Source organism: Myotis daubentonii, chromosome 1 (genome assembly GCF_963259705.1).
Source record: "Myotis daubentonii chromosome 1, mMyoDau2.1, whole genome shotgun sequence".
Taxonomy (NCBI): Eukaryota; Metazoa; Chordata; class Mammalia; order Chiroptera; family Vespertilionidae; genus Myotis; species Myotis daubentonii.
This window is the reverse complement of record NC_081840.1, coordinates 94679449-94693995: the sequence shown is the minus strand read 5'-3', so window position 1 is coordinate 94693995 and position 14547 is coordinate 94679449. Positions and strand designations below refer to the sequence as shown.

At 43.2% G+C, this 14547-nt stretch overlaps 1 protein-coding gene across 3 annotated transcripts in view; it reads left to right on the top strand.

Moving 5' to 3' along the window:
* CAMK1D (calcium/calmodulin dependent protein kinase ID) overlaps positions 1-14547 on the top strand; it is a 391598-nt gene that overhangs the window by 12109 nt on the left and 364942 nt on the right. The window lies entirely within an intron of this gene.

The following is a 14547-nucleotide window of genomic DNA, read 5'->3' as shown; positions in this document are numbered from 1 at the left end:
TTGAAAAATCTGGAAAAGTACAAGGAAGACAGTAAGTATTGACTAGTTGGCTGGATGGGTGCTGGTAACAGTTCCTCCAGGGCAAGCATGTCAAACTCGCGGCGCAGGGGCCGCATGCCTCGTTTATTTGGCCCGTGTTAGCCTTTGAGTTTGACATGCTTGCTTTAGGGGGCGGGGAGATCTCAGGATAGGCCCCAGAGGTCAGCTGTGGGGGACCTATGAGATAATGGTGCAGCTGTAGGTATTTACTAAGCGGTATGAAGGCATTTCAATGTTTTGCCATCTGGTCTGATTGAAACAATGTACATGGGTTGAGTGTTGGCTCTGGATATAGGGCTGGTGGTCTTTGTTGAGTGCTGTGGGTGTCTCATTTTCTTCACCATGTCAGTATTTTGCATCAGCTTGGTGGTGGTGATGGTGTGGTTGGGTTATTGTCGTGCTGACTGACTCTACCCTCATTGCCACCGCTAACTGTGTACAGTCGGCAGTGGGACAGAACCTGGTGCCAACAGGAGACCCTGTTCAACTGACCTCCAGTGGGATAATTACACACCTGGGAAGAAGGAGGTAAAACATATTCATATCCAGGTGTGGTTGACTCCTCCTGCTTGGAGCAGGACTGAGGAACTTAGCTTCTGTCACTTTGTGGCATGAAATAATACTGTTTTCTGTGGACTGAATGTTTGTTTTCCAAGAATGCATATGTTGAAACCTAACCCCCAAGTTGATGATGATATTAGGAGGTGAGGGTCTTTAGGAGGTAATTAAGTGATGAGGGTGGAGCCCTCATCAATGAGATTAGTGCCCTTATGAAAGAGACCCCACAGAACTCCCTCCCTTTTCCACTCTGAGGACACAGTGAGAAGATGGCTGTCTATGAAGCAGGATATGAGCTCTCACCAGAAACCAATCTGCCAGCAGCTCGATCTTGGACTTTCCAGTCTCCAGAACTGTGAGAAATGTCTGTTTAAAAGCCACTCAGTCAGGAGCATTATCTCAATCCATTGAGATTTTGCTTTCTGGCAAATGTCGACAGTTTGGCTCAAATAAATTCACCAAAATTCTCTATAGGTTTGAATATTTCTTACATTGACATTTACTTGGTATAGTGTGGCAGGATTCCAAAGAAGCTTACCCAGGACCACCCCCCACACTTGGACCTGGTGCTAGGATCCAGCAAAGGGCCCATTGAACTGCTGGTTCCCTGCCAAATCAGGTGAACTTGGTGTTGGAAGGGACCTTATCTTATCAGGTGCCTAATTGTGAATGGACATCTGCCCCTGTCACTGACACTTGCCTCCATCTACAGTGATCAAAGACTTTTCAAGGATGGAATGCCCAAATATCAGAAAGAGACAGCCATCCTGAGACACTGACAAGGCCTGTATACCTACAAATTAACGTTGCTGCTAGTATTAGTACTAATAATAATTATACTTGTTCTTTAGGCTTTTCTCAAACCCTATGTATATACCCCAACTGTTAATAGCTACTGAAGGCGTATAAGATAACTTTTTATATTATCAATACTATTCTTTTCATGGTTTCTCTTTTGAAATGTAGAAAAATGCTATTTCAAAAATTAAAATTAAAGGAGAAATAAATATTAAGAAAGGAATTTTATCTATAAACCCCAAAACCTAATTATGAAAGTGTGCTTACCCCTTAACCCAACAAAGACTACTAACTATATTAAGTCCAATAGACGCTGCAATGGCTTATAAAATCATGGCTGGAAATATACTTATAAAACTCTTACTGTCCTCATCCTCTTGGCCTCTGGAATTTTAAATGGTAATTGTAATTTACAGCATTATGTTCTTACAGCCTTGGCCCCAATTAAACACACACACACACACACACACACACACACACACACACACACACACACACCCTGTAAGCTTACAGCTTCCAATTGTACAACTAGTGATAATCGGATTAATAACTGCACCTAAATGTTTCCAATGGGAAGTAAATTATCCATAGTAAATAGAAACCCATCCATGGTCAGATTTTAAAAACTGAAAAGGTGTATATTATGCACTTAAACTATAAGTGAAAGTTATACTAGATGCAAAATATTAAAGAGTGAGACAGGCAGCAAAACCTGGATCATAATAGCTTATAGGTTAGAAATGATCCAGAGTGTTTTTCTTAATAAAGGCCCATAAGACCTGACTGCCTCCCATTTACCTGCCTTTCACTTTGGAAAAAAAAGAATTCTGCCTTGATTTCTATCCAAGGTTGTGGTCTTGCCCCAGCCCTAATGGTCAATTGTTTAGTAAGACAAACACCAACTGAGACTTCTTAAGAATGAGCCTTCCTAGCACATCGGGACCTCCTTATCCAACCAAAAGGTTGGCCATCAATGCATCCTTTGGACTGACTTATGACCAAAAGGGATGTGTAGACTGAAAAGGGGCCACATACTAACCTGACAAGCTCGGGGAAGGCCTGTATAGCAGCCTTGAAACTCAGAGACTGAAAATAACCACAAAGAATGGTCTGAAATTAAAACTTCTTAAAAAAGAAGTTTATGGCAGGTAGTTATGTCCTAGGCTAGAATCTTCCCTGATAAAAGTCAATCTTTACCTTAACTGACCCTGTCTATAGTCTTTTGAATCTACGATAACATACCTTTGGAATGTCATGGTAACTCCTCCTTTTCCAGACACCTCAGGACACAACCAATGCAGCAGGGGAGAGACCATAAGTCTTTTCTTTGTTATTGTTATCATATTAATTGTTGACTGTTAATTATCCTGTACCCACCTAAGTAAAAGAAATATGTGACTATCCTTTTACTTGTCATCCATTCCCACAGGTTTCCATGCTCTGTTTTCTCCCACCTCCCAAATCTATCACCAGTGGACTTCAGGCAACCCACTTGCATCTTCTATTTTGATTTTAATGTATAAAATAAGGTGCAAAACTGCCATTCTCTGGAGCTTATCTGAATGCATTCAGATTTTGCTTCTTGGCAATTGTTCACAGTTTGGCTCAATTAAACTCACAAAAATTCTCCATAAATAAATAAATACATAAATAAGTAGCCACCCAGTCTATGGTATTTTTTTATGGCAACCTGAACAGACTACAAGACTTATAGGCACAAGTCCTGCCTTCTGCCAAATTGCTCACTCTGCAATCTTCAAGTTAACATCTCTTTAGAACATTGTGTTCACATTCAACTCATTCTTGGGATTAGAAGGTGAAGCCTTTCTAACTTAAATGGAGGTCCGCTAGGCCATCTCCCTCATCTTGTGGGCCATAAAATTGAGGCGCTTGGAGCTGAAGTGGCCTGCCTGAGGCCCCCCAGTTACTCGTGGCCACATCCACAACTCTGGTGCTTCGGCTAGGCCTCTTCTTGTGTTTTCCCCGATGAGGGTAGCAGTGAACGTCAGGCATCATTCCATCACCATCAATGTAACGGTGATTACCAGAGAAGAAACCAGGCCCGTGAGAGGTTTCCTGCTGCAGTCATTGTCTCTCCGTTCCGGTATCCTCTGTAATTCACTTGTGGATGCTGTAAAATGAGCTCTCAAGGACGCATCTGGCTCCACAGAGAATTTGGAGCCATGCACAGTGGGTGCCTTGCGCCCCTCTGCATGGTATAGCTCCCAGGCCAATTGTCCTTAAGTTGTTGGGAAGGAACCCGAGACCTGAGAGCAGAGTACAGGCTCCTGTGATCCCTGCAGGGTCTCAGACCTGAGTCAGGAGAACCTGGGCTAAGGCCTGTGTGCAGGCTTTCCTGTGCACCAGCGGAGTAGGCCTCACACACAGGCGGCACCTAGCTCGTATGCGACACCCACATGTTCCATTGAGTTTGCTGAGTAAATGAAGGATAAGTGGAACAAAAGAAGGAGCACTAGCTTTGATTACAATAATCAAGTTCAAATCCTAACTGTGCCCCTTCTGAGTTGAGAGACCTTGAGCAAATTACGTAATCTTTCTGAGTTTCTGTTTTCCCACATTGAAGTGGGATAGCAGTACTTACCTTCCCAGCTTCTTGTGAGGTTTTGTTGCAAAAACAATAAGGGATATAAAGCATGCTACATATTATAGGTGCTAATTAAAGGGGCACTGACTTAGTGTTTTAAGTGAATAGGCATTAGGTCTCATTGTGTGATTTCAACTTCATTGAAAAATCTCTTTAGTGGATGCCTCGAGGAATACCATTAGAGAACCATTCCTTTGGCTAATGGCATTTTCTCAAGTATAAGAAATTAAGCACTATTAACCATTTATAGGACAGTGTTGAAGAATTTATATTTTATTAGAATGAGCTTAGAGAGAGATATGGGAAAGAATTTTTGAAAACCACAGGGGTTGGATTAGAATTAAAGAATGGTAGTAGTGTTGATTATGCCAAAGAGGAGATTGGAGGCAGGAAAGTCACAGAATCATAGCATTCATTTATTTGTACATTCATTCAACAAACAGCTTTTGAAATCTTACCCTGAGAAATATTGTGAAGGCCTGGTATGTTCTATCTCTGTGGCCCTGATGACCATACTCATTGTGATTCGGTTGGTCCAGGTGGAAGCCCCAATTGAGAAGAATGTGATTTGTCTTCTTGTTGGCGGCATCATTCTTGCAGCCACTCTGTTGCTCAGGTGGTTCAGGCGAGGGAGGGGCTAGGCCTGCTGCCTGTGGAAGGCCCCACCCTGGCTGGTTTGGGCCTAATGGGGGCATGGGTGTGGCAGCCTCTGAGTCTTCCCTCCAGTCCCAGGCTATTCTGGTGTCTGTCCTCTCTTGTAGAAATTATTGAATGTCTACCCCCTGGGTGTAACCTTATCCTGGGATTGTAGGAATAGGCCATGAGATGCAGGGACCCCCAGAAAGCTTGGTTCATGCTGAAGGTCCTGCGAGCTGGGTGACTTCAGAAGCTCTCCAGGAAGCTGGAGTTCGGTGGTTGCTGTGTGGGCTCCCAGCATGGCTGGGGGTGGGGATAGTATCCAGACAGATCCTAACCCTGTGGAAAGCTTCTGGGTTTATTGAACACCCAGTAAATTGGGCCCCTCTTGATAAGCCCTGTCTGTCCCATAGGCATGAGAGAAACTTGAACTATTACTGATGCTAGAAATTTGAATGGGTTTGTCTAGTCAAAGCCATCTGGAGATGTGCCTTCGTTTATTCCCCTCAGGCAGTATTCAGATACGACTTTTGAGAATTATGAAACTAAATCCACAGCATTTTTTCTTTAAAAAAAATTCAACAAATCGAGAATCTTCTCCATTCTAGGCACTAAGGAAGTGCTGATTTGAACAAACAAATCCCCCTCTCCTCCTCAAAAAAATCTGGTTCTTGTCTTTAGGGAACTTTCTGGAGAGAGAGACAAATAAATATGTAATTACAAATCAGTGTGATAGTGCTGCCATGGGGGGTATATGATATGGATGCCAAGAGGAGGGGCCCCCGCCAGAATTGGGGCTTAGGCACGGTGAGCTGGGCTATTGCCTAAGAAAGTTCTAGAAGTCGTAAGTGAAAAAGAGCTTCCTTTCACCCAGGAGGTGTGGTTCAGTGGTTGAGAACCATGAACCAGGGTTCTATTCCCGGTCAGGGCACATCACATGACTGGGTTGTGGGCTCGATCCCCAGTGTGGGATCTCATCATTGATATTTCTTTCTCTCTCTCTCCTCTCCCTTTCTCTCTCTCTAAAATCAATAAAAACATATTAAAAAATCAAAATCCCAAAGTTTCCTCTGAAAGGGGGATAAATTATGTTAAAAATATGCCCTCTGAACACTTAGAGAATATCAGATATGTATCCATATACCCACAAGGTGATATAGACATGGTGCTAAGTGTCTTAGGGGTCCTCAGAAAAGGGACATAATTTTTAACAGAGTTAATAGAGACAAATCAAATGAGCTGGTAGCTGAGGTTTTTCTCCAGTGCGGCGTCTCTACTGAACTGCTTCCCAGTGGCGGTCCTGTAGCCATTAACCAGTGATTGTTAAACTCTTATGTATGGCTGATGCTGTATCAGCTGGGGCTTCAGTGGCAAATGAGAGATGGAGTCCCCTGAGTCCTGCGGAGATGCTGGCCTCATTCCAACCTCTGTGTGTCCCGTCTGTAGGACCTCCCGCGGCCACCGCCCTCCCCACAGTTCTCCAGGGCCCCACTTAAGCCTGGTCTCTTCCCAGGTCTCCCCAGATGTACGCAGCCCACCTAGGCTTCCCTGCCTCAGTTCTTCCCATCTTAGACTCACACCTTTGAGGGCACTTGTTCCAGGTTTTTCCTTTTGTGACCGTTTACAACGACTGGAAGCGCCTTGAGAGTGGGGGACATTCTCGCAGAGGCGGTTTCCCCCGTGTCTCCCACAGCACCTGAGTAATAACAGGTGGAGAGCTTGTCTGGTTCAGTTTTAAAAACCTCGAGTAATGAAATTTTCTCCGTGGCCTCTTAGGAAGCTTGCTTTTCTAAATGTTTTCATTACTGATAAGCACTTCAGAATGTCCCGCCCATATTTTCTTAGCCTGGATTTCGTCTCTCTAAACTGTCGCCTCTTTCCCATGTGTGGCTCGCTCACTCTGTGGATTAGCTGGGGTGAATTTTTAATCTGTGGGGCTTTTCCCTCAGCTGCCCTTGGGACTGTGCTCAGAGGAAGCAAACTCGTGGTCAGGCTCCAGATAACGTTCTTCCGCTGCAGGGTGGCCTCACGGATAGATAGAAACGATGCTGGGCTCTCACGTCCTCCTGTGAGGGGGCAGCCCCCGCGGCCGGGTCCTGCAGCCTCCTGTGAAGCGCTCCTCTTCTCTATTATTTTCCTTCTTGAGATTTTCCCACTCAGACAAGATTGCTTGTTGCTGTCTTGAGATTAACCACCGAAGCAGTGTCTGGTTGACTTTTTTCAGTTTTTCTTTTGCAAGTCAGGCCGTTAGTGATTTCCTCCCTTTTTTCTGTTTGCTAATAGAGCTAAAACCCAAGGCGGTCCTTGGCTGTAGTTATCAGCTGCATTATTTCTCTTCAGGAGATGTGTTATCTGCAGAACTTGAAGAGGGGATTTAGAAACTCCTTGGCATGTCCTGGAGCATTTCCTGATGTTCTCTCCCTTAGAATTTAACGAATTCTTTGTCTCGATGTCCCAGATTCATTGACTCTGAGATAGAAGTTTTCCTTGTCTAAACTTCTGAGGGAAAAAATGCGCAGTGTCCCCTTTGCCAGCACCTACTTTCTGAATGTACTGGAATTTTCGAGGAGCCCGCCAGGGCTGGCGTTAGTGGGAAGGTGTGGACGTGGTTTGAAAAACAATAATAACGGCTACCAATATTTGAATATCTGCTCACCACTGGACACTTGACTGGTCGGCAGGTTATTTATTTTTCATTTTTTATTCCTCACCTGGGGATCGAACCCGCAACCAAGGTACGTGCCCTTGACCGGGAATCAAACCAGTGACCCTTTGGTCTGTGGGCTGACGCTGTAACCACTGAGCAACTGGCCAGGGCTTGGCGAGTAATTTAATCCATCCATAACTCTGTGAGATTAGTTGTGCTTGACAGTGGTGGAGTACTGACTAGCCCCAGGACACATAAGTCACAGGACAGCGATCTGAACTAGATCTGTCTGAAGGAGCTACTGGAAGGCTGTGTGCAGCTCACAGCTGTGCTGCCTGGTGGAACAGGCTTCTCCAGGCTATGTCCTGGTGATCTGCGCCACTGGCCAGGTCCTGGAGGTGCCGGCAGGGAGACGCGTGTGCTTGTGTGTTGTGACTGTTGTTATTGAGTCTCAGAACTTCACCCCGGCCACCCTTCTCTCCAGGAACCTCAGAGGCCTGGCCCTTGAACCTGGAGCTGGGAAGTTGTATTAGGGAGGATGCTGGGGCTTGCAGCCTATGAGCTGGCTCAGCTCATCAGAAACCCCTGAGCTGAGAGAGAAATGGGCTTAATAACTATTTTGCAGGTCAAGGATCTATTTTGTTACAGAGTTGCTATTTCTCTACTGGCAAAATGAATAAAATCATTTTTAAAACCTCAAGAGAACCCTGAGATTTCGAATCAAACTATTTGCAAAACAAACAAAAAGCAACAAAAAACTGGAGTGCTCACCCCAGGGTTCTGGCAAGCAGAATGAAGTGTTCTCTGGAACTTAAAATAATACACATCATTTATAGCTTAGGTATCCATTAGCAAAAGGTCATGGAAGAATCTGGAAGATATCCAGAAATTCAGACAAAGTCTGTTTTACTTTTTCAAATGGTAAAACACGTACAGGAGAGTGATTTCTGTCCCCATCCCTCCTCACCAGCTGGTGCTGAGCTGGTTACTTGTGGGAGCTGAGCGACCAGGGAACAGATAGTCTCTGACCACCTCAGCCCTCTTTACTCAAGCTTTTTATTGTTGCTGCTCTGCTCACACGAAAATAACTCTTTTCTTGTTACATTGTATTGTAGGTGTTTTTCAGAAGTTTATTAGATCAGATTTACTTTTTCTCAGAGCTTGTAATTTAAAAAAATCATTAGTAGGTGTGCAATAAAGGCCTCATTATATATTATGTACCTCAAATGGTTTCTTTATATTTTCATTAATTAGAAAACACCAGGAGATAGCCAATAGGAATATTGAAAAATTTTGAACACATGCTCTGTTAAGAAAGATATGCCAGCATGATATGCGACATTACTCATTGTTTCTCTTTAGGATATGTTTTGAAATATGTTTCTCTAATGATATCTATGCAAGATGACCTTTTCCTGCTGTCACAGGCAACTTCGTGGCAGAAGAAGCAGTTAAAACTGTATCTTGTATTGAGCTCACATTCAGAAGTATCAGGAGCCAAGCTGTTTAACATTCCAGTTTGAGATTTCGATTTTGCATGTGGTTAATTCCACAGAAAGCCTCCGACACCTGCAGCTGAGCTCCAGGCCATTCACAGCTGGTTTGTTAAGCTTCTTTCCCAGTGACCTTGGGGGTCCTGGAGACGGATCTTGTCTGGGGTCGGCTTCCTGGGCATGCAGCCTTTGAACTTGTACAGAGCCCTGTGCTCAAATGTCCCCTGGTGGCATGTAATTCATTTCTCCCTCTGTCTTAAAGTTCTTAATATTTTTGAATAAGAGCCCCCCTCACCCCTCATTTTCATTTCACTGGGTTCTGCAAGTTACATAGGTATCTGATCCTTTTAATTATAAAACTTTTATTTCTACTTCTTTCAGTCTAATATTAAAGACATGCTACTGATTGATTAACATTTTCTTAGGATTAGCAGGTAAAATATAGGGTGTCCCAAGAAACAAATATGCACATTTAACAGCTGATAGCTCAATTGATGTTTCTTTTCAGATTTATCCATCAGAATTAATAATGTAAAACAAGTATGCATACATTTGGGGGGACACCCTGTAGTTTGTTGATTACTAAGGTTTATTGCATACTTGGAAAAGTCTTGTATTGTGATATCCTGGTGGTAAAGGCTACTCAGGTATGGGCATACACTTTTGAGTATATTAAAAAACCTCAAGCATATTTTAGTTGATTTTTGTTTTGTTTTGTTAATATTCTCCTGAGTGTGTGTGTGTATATATATATATATATTTTTTTTTAAATATATTTTATTGATTTTTTACAGAGAGGAAGGGAGAGAGATAGAGAGCTAGAAACATCGATGGGAGAGAAACATCCATCAGCCGCCTCCTGCACATCTCCCACTGGGGATGTGCCCGCAACCCAGGTACATGCCCCTGACCGGAATCGAACCTGGGACCCCTCGGTCCGCAGGCCAACGCTCTATCCACTGAGCCAGACCGGCTTCGGCGAGTATATTTTTTCCATTGCTTTTCAGAGAAAGTGGAAGGGAGTGAGTGAGAGAGAAAGTATAACATCAACTGGTTGCTTCCCGCACCCACCCCAACTGAGGGCAGGGAGCCAACTTGCAACCCAGGTATGTGCCCTTGACCGGGAATTGAACCCACGATCATGGGTCAATACTCAAACCACTGAGCAACAGTGGACAGGGCTCTGAGGCACTATTTTGCAAAATTTGAGGTGTTTCTAGAATGCTATGGCCTGCAGGTTTTCTCAGCATTACAATGGATCTTATAAGTATGGGTGCTCTGTGGATGGGGGTACAAGGTCCCCAGGCCTGAGCCCCAGCCTTCTACTCACCAGTCACATGTCTGCATAATGCTAGGCTTCTGTTTGTAATTCATAAGTTGGAGATAATAATGGTGCACATGGTTTAGGATTGCTGTGGGGTTTTGGTGAGATAAGCTTATTATAATTATTATTACTGTTTTGCATAATGTGTGGTATGTATATGAAGGTCTCAATAAATGCTAGCTGAAATCACTTCATTCTGGGCCAGTTTTTGCCACTCTGATTCATGGCCAAGTGTGACACTTCCAATGTCCAGCTAGATAGCCTTTAAAAAATGTGTCATAAAGTGGATGACCTTTAGGAGAACTTTTGAAAATGGGGTGTTATTTAAAGTTGCTGTCCTTGCATAAGAAGGTGTAGGCAGGTCAAGTATCCTGGTGACTGGTAAATCAAAGTGTAGCCAGGAATAATATTTGGAGTGTCAGATTGGAAAGAGGGAAGAAAACACACACACACACACACACACACACACACACACACACACACACACAACAGTGCTATGTCATAGGCCTTATGGATACAAAAGTGAAAGTCTGGCAGGGCTGGAATAATGAAGGCATTTGCATGTGCTTTCTTCTCTGATGTCACAGTTCCTGGGCCATTGAACTGTAGTGTCTTAGGGCTCTGTTTCAAGGAATGATGGGAGAGGGGTGTAAGTGAGAAGAAATAGGTGAGTGTTTGGCCTGGATAATGGTGAGTGGGGATGGGATGGAAAGGGAGTGAAGAGGAGGCAGCTCTGGTTTTGCAACCAGTGAAACCCTTTTTCCTGAGGCCTGTCTCCAGCAGCGCACGTATTGTGATATGTTTCAGCTTCCAATTAAGCAAACACACGATTTCAAGTATGAGATAAAGGTTGGAAATGTTGCAAGGTTTCAGTCACACTTGTAGCCTGTTTTACGTAATAACTTCAGTTTGACAACAGAAAGTAGGCCCCCAATTCCTTTCTTTTATGATGGCAGTCTGCCTTTCATGTGATTGCTGCCCTTATAAAATGGGCGATTGATTTTTATCACGGTGCCCTCAAATCAACATATTTTTGAAAAGCACTTGCCGGCTAATTTAAGGCTCACATATTCAGTAATGATATAATGGCTAGGTGGTCATTTATCCATCTCTTTTAGGTTAAAATGAATGGTTTGAGGTTCTGATGAAAACAAAAGTATGTACTGTGTGAAGCAGCTAATGCATTTTATGAATTTCTTCCATTTTGATTTAGTTGAAAGCCTTCCTTTTTCCTTTAGATTTAAAGAAATAAAAAGGAGATGGGAGTGAAAAGAACCAGCTGTACCTTCAAAACAACTGAAAGAAGGTCAGTTTTGTACATACATTGAGCACTAACAATGGACCAGGCATCTTATAAAGCTGCAGAATTCAAGCGACCCCCTTCCTGGTGTGCTCACAGCTTGGCTTGGGTGAACGCGATGGAAATCTGAATCCCTCCAAGAGAAATCTTAAAGGGGAAGGAGGAAGAACTAGAAGACACAGCATTTTATTGTGAAATGTGTCATCATGTTCCTCTGGTAACAAGGCCAGCACAGGGTCTGGGTCATACAGGCCTCACGTGGCCTTGGGCAGACGTAGGGACATGCTGGACTTTTGGGCTTCCGAATGTTGACTCTGAAGAAGGGGCTTGTGAACATCTTGTTCTTTGATCAGGTTGAGAAAACAGAGGCCGCACCGCCAGAGGTGGCAGATTCCATGCACACTCCCCGAGCTTTCGTGTGCGGGGCACTTTCCACTAGTGCACTGCGCTTCCAGATGCTAACCTTCAGGGGATAGAGATGCACAGTTTCTCCTCTGAAGGGAGTGAACATGACTTCATCTTCCTTCTTCTTGTTCTATTCCTGGTTCTTTGTCAAAATCTCCGGGTGGCCGGGGAGTGAAGTAGCGTGGAGCCCCTGTCTCAGGCTGTTGTGGGAATTAAAGGAACTAACATGTGTGAAGTCCTTAGCACAGCGTCTGCCTCTGAGTAAGTGCTCAATCAAAGTCAGCGCTGCAGCGACCTGGGTGAGCAGAGCCCAGTGGTGCGCTGCTTTATTAATTACCCTGTGGCCTCAGCCCCTCAGTGCCAGGGCCTGGCTCCTGCCCGAGGGGACTGCTTTCTGTCATTGCTTGATGATTGTTAGTTGTTGACGAGTGGTTTTCTGTGGTTGACATTGCTAATTATGAGGTAGCCTGTGTGTGTGTGTGTGTGTCTGTGTGTGTGCGCGCGCGCGCGCGCGCTACTTGCATATGATAGACATTTGATATTGGTTTAATTAAATTTTGTGTTGTCTTCTGGAAATCTGTGGTTCAGCTAAGTCCAACATGTGGACCATGGGGGTGACCAGGCTGTGACTATGAATGAGTGCAAGGTGAGGATCTGGGTTTAGTTTTCTTAGAAAGTGCTACGGAGCGTACAGGGCCTGCTCCCCCAGTTTGCCACGTGGTGCTAACCCTTTTGAGACAGGAAGTTTTTTCAGGTCCATACAGTTTTCATAGTTAGGGAAATATATTGTCTTGAGATTCATTCTCAAGCTTTCATAAGTAGACAGAGCAAACCTCTGATAATGGATTAGGATCACAGTCAGCATTTTCTGAAGGCTGTGATGTGCTCACAGCACAGAAGCAGCCTGAGTCACCTGGGCAGAGCTGGTCAGACTTCATTAGTTCGTTAATCAGACAATTTCAGATGTGCCAATTAGCCTGTGTCAGGAGCATGCTCAAATGGGAGAAATGAGGGAGTTTGGCAGTGCCATTGCTAATTGGTGTTCAGGGTTTAGACATGGCCTTCAGGGGACATGGAAATATGAGGTTAGAATAAAAAGTTCATTGGCTTTTTTCCTATGCTACACTTTTAAGGAAAACAGGTAAACAACAACTGTATACGCTCATATTTGAAATTTATTAATGAAAATCATGTTTTAGACTGTGTATCAAGTAACTCATTGTTCAGTCTGCTCAATCTCCCGCATCTTTGATGTTTACAATATTGTGTAACTATAATGCATGTAAGATCCTTATGGTATGTATCACACTCATTTGTACCTGATTGTAAGCTATAGGTGGATGAACCTGACACCCCCTTTTGGGAACTTACATAGGATCTTGCACATGCAGTACTTGGAAATGAAATGGAAGCTGTAACTGGCTGTCTACCATGGTACAGAGATAAAAAATAGTAGGATTGTTTAGAAAGAGTTTCAGCCACAAAAGTTTGAAAACCAGAAATTAGAATAGACCAGATTAAGCTATTTTCTGAACAGTTTACTTAGGAAATACTACTAGTAGTAATAATAGCACCTACTATGTTCCAGATACTTTGTGAATAATATGTTATGCAGTCTTCACAACATCCCTGCAATGTAGAAGTTTTTTTTATCCTTATTTATTTATTTATTTATTTTTAAAACAGTTGGCACAGAGTGGATAAGTAACTTGCCCAAGTTTGCACAGCTAGAAATGGAAAGATCTGGGATTTGAAGGCAGATATTTTAAAGTCCAGATGGTTTTTCCTATCCCTCTTTATGTGTATCCCAGCTAACCAACATGTTGATCTAATATAATTTGTTTAGGGGTCAAACCGGATAATCCAGGTTTCAGGGTGTAGGTTTTGATCTGAAATATGTGGAATGACTAAATTAGGTAACTGCCAATTCACTCTTTGTTCTAGGATTTACAGATTTAAATACAATTAGATCTTGCCAATTTTTAAAAAATGGTATTGTAAAGAGCCTTAGAGTTAATTTGGATGAGCAGTGGAATGAAAGCTCAGGAAACAGTCAAGCAGGAAAATCAACACAGCATTTCAGAACATGCTCAGAATAAAGTCTTCCTTTCACCAGTGAATTGAGAGCCTGAATTCAGTGAACTCAGGGAAATGTCAAATTGACTTTAACTTAATGCTCACTGTTCAGGCTTTCTATGAGCAGGTGTTTATTTTACCAGACACAGGCATTCGATTTCCTTAAATCTGTCCATTTCAGGTCTTCTTGAACTTCAGAATTACTTGAGATTTTCTTTAACCTGTCACTGTCCCTTTTCTACCTATTACAAGTACAAAGAATGCTGGAATTCTGTTAGAGAAATAAATATTGTGGGAGTTGCACATAGGGAAATGGACATATTTAGAATTTATTATGAGTCGGTATAACACTGATATAACCTTTTAAACCAGTGGTTCTCAACCTTCTGGCCCTTTATTTATTTTTATTTTTATTTTTTAAATATATTTTATTGATTTTTTACAGAGAGGAAGGGAGAGAGATAGAGAGAGTTAGAAACATCGATGAGAGAGAAACATTGATCAGCTGCCTCCTGCACATCTCCTACTGGGGATATGCCCGCAACCCAGGTACGTGCCCTTGACCGGAATCGAACCCGGGACCTTTCAGTCCGCAGGCCGACGCTCTATCCACTGAGCCAAACCGGTTTCGGCCCTTCTGGCCCTTTAAATATAGTTCCTCATGTT